At 41.0% G+C, this 9,954-nt stretch overlaps 1 protein-coding gene across 5 annotated transcripts in view; it reads left to right on the forward strand.

Moving 5' to 3' along the window:
* The window catches only part of wasf1 (WASP family member 1), a 70,337-nt gene that overhangs the window by 21,179 nt on the left and 39,204 nt on the right, over positions 1 to 9,954 (forward strand). The window contains exon 1 of one of the 5 annotated variants that reach the window (XM_047818451.1): positions 8,021 to 8,237. The exons of the other annotated variants lie outside the window; for them this stretch is intronic. The gene's annotated coding sequence lies outside the window, so the exon portion shown is untranslated. Of the gene's footprint in view, positions 1 to 8,020; positions 8,238 to 9,954 lie in introns of those variants that run through there. 5 annotated transcript variants of the gene reach the window in all.

Here is a 9,954-nt window from a genome sequence, read left to right on the forward strand (position 1 = left end):
TGCCCCGATGAAGCTCTGATACAATTTGTGCTTGTTGCAGTTCCCATCTTTAACCACTATAGTCGTGCGAGCACTCGACGATCAGAAAAGTGAGCAAATCACTGAACTATCAGCTTTTACACTGTATAGAGCTGAAAGTATGTGAGCAGCTGATCGTTACGTCCGTATTTACTTGTTGAACAGCCCATTACAGATTTGCTATATGATCCTCCACTCTTCAGGGAAGATTTAAACCACAAGAGCATTAGTGAGCATTAGTTGGGCTCTCGTGTCTGCTGAGAAGGCCTGGAGTACTCCGGTTTCCTCCTCAGTCCAATGGCATGTACAATAGGTTGATTTTCAGCGTTCCCTGCCTTGTACATCGATTCCCCTGGAATACGCTCTGGGCTCTGAAACTCTTTGTAGGTTTACACTAAATGTTTGTTTTCTAATTATACATGGCTATGATAAAAGATAAAGCTTCTACAGTACTTGGTAGCTTAGTGTTTATGTTTCTGAGATACCGATTCTTAAGATCCCAGAGATAATGATACACCCTTAAGCAATTAACCCTTTAACCCTTAACACCTAGTCGCTTCTCAAGTGACTTTGAATGAAGACCTGTGGCTAATGAATAGATGTATGTTACGAGAGCACAAAATATGTCAGTGTTTTACTCTGTTAAAGACGTTTGAACGTAACGTAGGGATTAGATAAAAGGTCAGGATTCTTGTATCGGATTCAAAGCACGTTTGTTTATATAGTCTCGATATACGCGAGAGATGGAAAGGCGACCTATGAAATGATCTATAATTGAAAGATGGAGAAAAGAGATTAGCGATCAGACGATTCTAGACACTCGAGCACTGAAGAATCACAGAGTAGACATGAATGAGAGATAAGAGACGAAGAATCAACTTTGTACATCTTGTAGGTCTGAGATTTCAACAGTGTTGTATAAAGTACTAGAAAGCAATACTTGAGTAAAAGTACAAGTATCGTACTAGAAAAAGACTTTGGTAGAAGTGAAAGTCACCTTTTAGAATATTACTCAAGTAGAAGTCTTAAAGTATCTGATATTTACTGTACTTAAGTATCAAACATCATTTTCTGATATTTAATGTACTTAAGTATTTGAAGTAAAAGCAAAAAGTAAAATTTCAGTGATTTTCAGTAGGCATAAGACCAGGGGCGGTTCTAGGGTTTCATCTTTAGGGGTTTTAGCCCTCAGTGAGAATTTAAAACAAGAAGAGTTTTATATTATATATTATACGACTACATAGTAAGCCAAAAGTTCTGGTATTATTAAATGGCAAAAGTGGACACCAAAATTTTATGCATGATGTAATGATGCCAGTCTTGAATCAAATCAGTTCATGTATGTGTGCATTCTCTACAAACAGTGTGTCCGATGAAAGTCATTAATAAACAAATATTCACAAGACCAAATCAGTAAATGTTATTTTTATTTAATATTGAATGGATTGTTTGCATTAATATGTTGTTTGTGCTACAACTCTGGTAATAAGAACAGTGAAATTTCACTGCTTTTGGTTGCCGTATTTGCGGCTTTCCGCCGATTAATGTTATAGATAAACGCCTCCAGCTCTGACTGCGCGTGCACGCTGCACGTACCTGAGCTTCTCCGTTGCGCGTGCGGAGCTGCGTGATGCAATTTAGGAGCAGTTATTCGCCAAACCTCCCTTATCGCAGTCGCACACATTTCTTCTGATTTTATTTTGGAGTAACGAGTAACGAAGATGCTTAGTGGGAATATAACGGAGTAAAAGTGTACATTTTATCTAGTAAATGTAGTGGAGTAAAAGTGAAAGTTGACATCAATTTAAATAGCGAAGTAAAGTACAGATACGTGAAATTTCTACTTAAGTACAGTAACGAGGTATTTGTACTCCGTTACATTACAACACTGGATTTCAAAACGTGTTTATGTAAATCTCATGCATGTCCTCTCATCGGTCAGCTCTAGCTGTTTACTGTAGGTTTCAGGTTTTAATAGCGGTCTTCCTTAAAGGTGTGTTGTCGACCAAATGTGTGACTTTCTGTTTAGCTGTAATTGTTATTAATTTATCAGTTTGTGCAGGATTTATAGTTTAATCAGAACAACCTGTTTCGGCAGATAGCCGTTTTAGAGAGACGTCATTTCAAAGTGGTCGGTTTGTTGGATTCTATTGCACTTGTGTTAGCGCGGGTCTGAGGGCCTTTTTACACCTGGTCACTTCATGTGTTTTCTCTGATCCGATAGCTATCTGATTTGTTAAAACTGTTCCATTTAGATTAGGCCACATAAATGCGTCTTGGCGAATCGGATATCGATCTGATCTTTCTACTCCCGCCCAATATGCAAATATATTTTACCTCATTTCCGGGGTCATTGAAATGGAACACGCTTTGGTGTATGCGGTTGCTACAAAAAACAGCATTTACTGTTTGCTGCATTTTCGCTGGTGGCAGCAGTGCATTTTAAGACCCAACGAGACACCTGGGTGAAAGATCGGAGCCAGCGCTGGTGGGAAAACATGTTTGTTTCTGGTGCGATGCACGACTCGCTAGTCACCTGCGAGTGACGTACTTCTGTTTGGGAGGAGTATAGCGCTGACGTATGTGGCTTGAACAACCACATGCATTTACACCTGTCCAGTTTCATCTGAAATGCTTCCCAGACCACCTCCTGAAGGGGTTTGAACGATCGGATTTATATCCGTCTCGAAACTGTTTCGGAGGGCATTTAGACCTGGTCTTTTCATGATCGGATAGCTATATGATCACAGAAAACGCATGAAGTGACCAGGTGTAAAAACCCCCTGAGTGCGATCGTTGTGTTTGTACATATCTAAACGAATCACATGAGGAAAACTATCCAGGTGTGAAAACGTCCTTAAACAAATCAACGAGCTAACACAGAACAGGCTGACACAATCAAGTGACAGACCAGTGACAGAACAGTGGAGGAGACAAAACAAAAGCATGTGGCATAAATAATATGACCTAGAAGTCATAACAATGCCTGAACTATTTTGACAAATTTGTTTGACCAAGCAAATCAGTTTCTTCCATTCAAGCTACCATAATTTATCAGAATTTCGATACGTGAGCAAACAAGACTGCTGTACAAAGAAAGGAATAATGTTTAGTCTAAATCCCTGCTTCGAAACCAATCTGATTTGCTCTGCTTTGTAGAAACAACCATGTTCAATTTATTTGTATACCACCTTCATAAATGGACGCTGTCTCAAAGCAGCTTTACAGGAGGATAGAACAAAATAAAAATTGTAAAGTTTAAAATGAGGTAACTATTTATTTTTTATTTCTAATATTTATCCTTATTGATCAAGCCTGAGGTGACGACGGTGAGGTAAAACTCCCTGAGATGATATGAGGAAGAAACCTTAAGAGGAACCAGACTCGGAAGTGAACCTCATCCTCATTTGGGTGACACTGGACAGGAAATAATGTCAATGTATATAATTGGACATTAAAAGTAATTAATAGTAACAGTTTATAGTCGAGTGGAATTGTGTAACCAAGAGCTCCTGAGGAACTAACTAACACTTTACACTTATTCCTTCTGCTGAAGTCTTCTAATGTTGATGCTGACCCATGTAAGGGCAGTTGTGTGATTAATCTTCAAGTGGTTCTATTCATAGTAATCCCAGCACCAACAGTGCACCACCAAGTCGAAGACAATCCAACCAGGGATAAGGAATCAGAACGGATCAGGTGGGTCCGAAAAGAAGAAATGGTCACGCTTGGAATTCCAATTTAGCCATTTTCGTGCCTTTTCCAAAAAAAAAAAAATCATATCATATCCATTGTACACTTTTAAATAAGCAAGCGATCGTTTAAACTTGCAACAGCTCTCCCTTTTCCCTCTGCTGACAATCGAAACGAGTGTACACATCGGGTTACAACGTGTGCTGTGGGTTTTATTGCCCCTGTAAATAAATTTTATTATTTCGCCATTCCGGTGAGTATCGATTAGAAGCGTGGAGGTACGACTGAACCGTAAAAAGACCAAACAAAAAACTGAGACATGATCGGTTAGAAATGAAGATATAAAGCTACATCGTGCTGTGTGCGGTGCTGGGTGTGTCTGCCGAGACGAATATCAGTGGCAGGTTAGATTGTGTGTGTGTGTGTGTGTGTGTGTGTGTGTGTGTGTGTGTGTGTGTGTGTGTGTGTGTGTGTGTGTGTGTGTGTGTGTGTTTTTGTATTAGCACGTTTTCATGCTGAGTCTGTAGTCAAGGCTGATTTGTAAAATGATAAAACCACTTCCCTGACAGGCAGAAAGTAGCTAATACAAATTGTAGCAGATAAGTGAGGAGACGCTGAGGTAAAAAAAAAAAAAAGGAAATACTTCTATCTTGTACGCCAAGGTGGTGTTATTTCAGACTCTTGTCTCTCCCTTGAAGACTTCATAGATGAAAGAACTACTTAAAGTTCACCCTACAGGATCATCATCGTTGACATCCTATCATGCGTGCAGGATTGAAAGAACATTACTGCACTGTTCTGCATGTCAAAGGAACCAGAACCCGGTTCTTTCTGGTGGAAAGCGGGCATATGTAACTTAACCAGCCTTTGGAGTACAATTCTTATAATAGTTTCACCATGTGCAAAAAAGAATCCAGTCTGTTCAGTTGCTCAATTTCATCAGCTAATTGAATTAAATTGGCTTTTAATTCCCTTTTAAATGATGCTGGATTTCAGACCAGACCACATCTTTGGGAATGATTTGTTGCAGAAACAAGACGAGACCCGAATGACACCATGTCTAATAGTAAAGCATGATGGTGCAGCATTGTGATATGGAACTGCTTTTCTTCTGTATGCCAACAGTGGGACTGTCCTCGCCAGCGTCGTCAGACACACACAGTCTGTTTGTGTTGATGTTGGTGTAAAAGATTCCTCCTCCCTCATTATTCTTCTTTTCAGATGCCATTATTCTCCCTTTGTAAGGAGTTAACGCACCATCAGCGTCGTATTTGCTCGAACTTTGCCGTATTGTCCCCCGGTGCATCGAGCTGTGAAGAAGGTCATGCAGGCACGTGGACGCTAATGTGTCCAGCGACGCAGCATCTCCACCTCCATTATCTCTCCACCCATCTTTACATTCCTTTGTGGATCATTATGCCGTCGAGATGTTGCTATATGAGACCGTAACATTCAGAAATGTAGAGAGTGACCTATGAGACAACCTCAGTGTGAGTGTGAGTGTGAGTGTGAGTGTGTGTGTGTGTGTGTGTGTGAGTGTGTGTGTGTGTGTGTGTGTGTGTGTGTGTGTGTGTGTGTGTGTGTGTGTGTGTGTGTGTGTGTGTGTGTGTGTGTGTGTGTGAGTGTGTGTGTGTGTGTGTGTGTGCGACAGGAAGATGTGGGGGAGGCTCATTGACCAGCATCACAGCAGCGAGTTGCCTTGGAGAGAGCAGAATATGAATGAACGACATCCTGAGGAGAACTTTTTTTTTTCTTTGCGCTCGGAGCCTCTCTTCTCCTTCTTGTGTCATCTCATACCACCGATGTACAATTTATGAAGGAATCTAATCAAGGCAAGCAGGGAAAAGGCAGACTGCCCAGTGTCCCATCCTCACTCCAACAATGACACTGGCACAAAGGAGGGAGAACTAATGCAGAGCGATATGTCAATCATCTACAGAAAGACCATCTTCTACCCATCTTCCTCGGTGCATCACAGAGAATATATCCGTCACTCATTTTTCTCTCATTCTAGTTCCTGACTCTATCCTTCTAGAAAATTCCACACTTCCACACCGAACGGATGACGGATTTAGCGACAGGATTTGTTGAAAAGAGATAAATTCACACAATGTGTCCAGAACCTAAGAAATATACTTATAGTATCTTCAAGTCTAAGTCATAGTGAATCGGGAATCGGTCCGTGACCTTTTCCTGAGATAACACTGAAACTAAACGAAATCTCTCCCTTTTGTTCAAAAAACGTGTGACAAATTTCCCTGACGGATATTTTTATTTATTTATTTATTTATTTATTTATTTATTTATTTATTTATTTCATTTTTGAGCTCTCGAGTTTCATCTAAGATTCCTCCTTCAATATTAATTTATTTATTTAATATCACTCGCCATCTCTACGGTTTTATACGCTTCTCTGTTCGCCGTTTGTTTTGTCATATAATATTACAGCATTGTGGTTGTTCAGACATGCTGTCGACGAATCGACACGTTTGCTAACGTCATTTTTCATATTCACATAGGGATAAAATATATTTATATTTCTTTATTTATTTACATTTTTTTTTACTTTTGTCCGTATGGGATTTGTTGGACACAGTACTAGAGGACGTGGTTCAATGTAACTGTACACAGAGTAAACATTTACCCAATGAAAACACAGCATGCAAATTGCAAATTGTTTCATTTCAAGAGCCAATCATATTAAAGCGGCGACTTGTCGAATAAATTTGCTCTTCGGATGCTTAATGCTGAGGCAGCAGCAGCGTCTGTGAACGTTAAGACGGAGCTCGGTTTCAGATGCTTGGAAGCAAAAGTGTGATGCAGATTTGCGAATTATATGAACTCACAGATGTCAGAATTTCACATGAATTTTCCTATAACGACCTGTCCTGAAGCGGTTCATGCTCATACAAATTTATTTATTTATTTATTATTGAACAACATACCAAGTGCTGTTTATTTATTTATTTCATTTATTAATTCATTGTATCCTGTTTAAATAAAGGTTGCTAACTAACTAATACTCACTCACACTCACACACACACACTCTCTCGTGCGTACACACATACACACACACGCGTTGGATTAAGAGATGATACTTAATTCATTGAGATGACCAAAAAACAATTTGGGTATTAAAAAATAAATTAATAAAACTCACAGCATTTCAGGTGTAATTGTATTGTGGCGTGTGTATATGGGTGGTGGGGGGGGGCATGCTTTAAGCTTCTTATTGATCATCAGCACTGAAGTGGGGATTTCTTAAAACGGTGCATTTTATAGGAAGTGGGATTAATGGACTGAGGGGTGTGTGTGTGTGTGTGTGTGTGTGTGTGTGTGTGTGTGTGTGTGTGTGTGTGTGATTTTCTTTGTCTCTGCTTTTCTGGACTGAGCCGCATTGGTTTTTACATAATTAGATTCTACTGCACTGCTGCCAAACATCTCTCTCTCTCTCTCTCTCTCTCTCTCTCTCTCTCTCTCTCTCTCTCTCTTCTCCCTTTTTTCCCACCGTCTATCCCAAAAAAAAAGGAGGAAAGACAAGTGTGCAATGCGGCTTATCTTTCGCCTATTTCTCTCTCTTTTTTTTTCTTTTTTTTTTTTCTCTTTTTCTTCATTTTTCTTACATAATAGTATTTGCTTTAATATCTCCGCTCTTTTAAAGTGCTCGGTGAGTCACTCTTAATAAAAATGATGAAATGCTTGGCAGGGCATGATGTGGGAGGGAGCAACATTAAAGCATCCGTATGTTGATTTATTTATTTATTTATTTATTTATATATTTATTTATTTGAGAATAAATGTGGAAAGGAAGCAAGGAAGAGGAGGAAGGAGATAAACGAGTGTAGGAGGCGGACGGACGGGGGAAGGAGATGCAACGGAGGAACGCGTCCTGCTCTGGGATAGATTAGTCATCCTGACCGAAGCCGTACGTCTTTAAGGTAGATTGGCTATCGCGTGCGAAAGTAGGCCAGGGAGCGAATTGAATTTCCACACGAGGGCTGAAGGTCACGTGTCGAGTCAGCAGGAATGTAGAGATCAGGATTTTGGGGGAAAGCACAGGAGAAGGATGACACTTTTAAAACAGGAGGATCTGTAACCCTGTAAAACATTCACACAATTCACTAATCAGCTGATCACAAGGCAGCAGCACGTGTTCATGTCAGACATCGGACTTTGACGACGTCGGCGGCGGCTTTAGCGGCTGCTGGGATTTTCACACACGACGGTTTCTAGACTTTTTTTTTTTTTTTAAAGAACAAATAAAGACCATCCAGTGAGCAGTCATTCTTCTGGCATGATCAATATTAAAGGTTTGAAACAAATGGCTTAACCTGACAGGATGGTTAGAGTGACTTAAAGAGCTAATCTGTGGTAAGCAGAAAGCAGCCCAGAGCACACGGTGCTTCCAGGCGTGAGGTGGATGAGATACAGCGACAGTCAAGACCACGTCAGGTTCCACCTCGACAGCCAAGAACAGGCATCTGAGGCTAAACTAGTGGAAGATTTGAAACGGAACCTTCTTCCGGTCTGTCTGTCTTTCCAGCCTTTTTCCTTCTTATGTTCCTTTGTTTTATTTATTCTTTCTTCCTTGCTTGTTTTCCTCCACCACAACGAGGCAGTAATCTCACCTCAATTCTTCTAAATGAATTTATCCTCATTATGACCCACATTATGGGGCAGCAGTAGATCGGGTAGTCAAGGCTCTTGGTTGTTGATTGGAGGGTTCGGGGGTTAAAGCTGCCACTGCTGGGCCCTTGTGGAAGGCCCTTACATTTACAGCATTTAGCAGATGCCTTTATCCAGAGCGATAGCCTAGTGGTTAAAATGTTGGACTACCAATCAGAAGGTTGTGAGTTCGATCCCAGGTCCACCTAGCTGCAACTGTTGGGCCCCTGAGCAAGGCCCTTAACCCTCAATTGATCAGCTGTATAAAAAAAATGAGGTAATGTGAGTCGCTCTGGATAAGGGCGTCTGCCAAATGATGTAAATGTAAAGTGAAGTGTTTCATGAAGAAGTAGGTCTACAGTACAACCGTCGTTTGAAGATAGCCAGTGACTCAGGTGTCCGGACCCCTAGGGGGAGTTCATTCCACCAGCTCGGTGCCAGAACCGAAAAGAGTCTTGTAGTATATTTACCTTTTACCCTGAGAGATGGTGGGACCAGTCGAGCAGTGCTGGTAGATCTGAGGGTGCGAGGTGCAGTGCGAGGAGTGATGAGGGCTTTGAGGTAAGAGGAGGCAGGTTTGTTTTTGCCTTTGTAGGCAAGCATCAGTGTTTTGAAAGCCAGTGGAGGGACCACAGCAGCGGGGTGGTGTGTGAGAACTTAGGCAGGGTAAAAACAAGCTGCATTTTGGATCATTTGCAGAGGACGAATTGCGTCCGTAGGTAAACCTGCCAGCAGTGTGTTGCCCTTAACCCTTCATGCTCCAAGGGCACTGTATTATGGCCGACCCAGTGGTCTGACCTCTACAGCTGGGATATGTGCATAAAAAATTTCACTGTGCTGTACTTCTTCTTCCTTTTCCTCTTCTTTCTCTTTCTCTTCTTCCTTTTCCAAGATTTTTAATGTCACTTAAATGTTCTCAGCACATTCATAGTCATATGACATATTCGGTGGATATTACTGTGCATTTGCACTTCAGTAGGTGTTAAAACACTAGGTGTGATGTGGAGAAACACACTGGATTGTCGCATCGAGTTTTCCTCACAATCGCAACTTTTTTTTTCCGTCCCAGTGGGAAAAACAGACAGCACTCGTCTTTTTCAATGACATAGATATTAATATCGTTGTGGCTGTTATCATATGTGTTAAGTCACTGCATTGCAGTCCATTGCAGTCCTTCTACTCTTACTTACACACACACACACGCACACATATATATATATATATATCATGTTAGAGGATGTGTTGGGGCCGAAGAAAATGGCTGCCTCTGGAGGAAGTTATAAGGATGATATGAACGTGTGTGTGTGTGTGTGTGTGTGTTTTGCAGTAGATGGTTTAAATAAGAACCGATCTCAGTGTTGTCGTTTGTCTCCGCGGTCTCATCTCCCGTTTCGCTTCGGAATCAAGTTTAAATGACTGAATATTTCAGACTTAATCTAATTATCTGTGTACTGCTCCAGCTCAGCGTGAGCGATTAGCCACAGAAGGCACGATAATACTCTTTAGGACCAGCTGTGTGTGGGTGTGTGCAGAATCTGCAATATGTAGGTCACGCTCATGCTGCTTCTCGCAGTCTC

The sequence above is a fragment of the Tachysurus fulvidraco genome, chromosome 9 (assembly GCF_022655615.1).
Source record: "Tachysurus fulvidraco isolate hzauxx_2018 chromosome 9, HZAU_PFXX_2.0, whole genome shotgun sequence".
NCBI classification, from domain to species: Eukaryota; Metazoa; Chordata; class Actinopteri; order Siluriformes; family Bagridae; genus Tachysurus; species Tachysurus fulvidraco.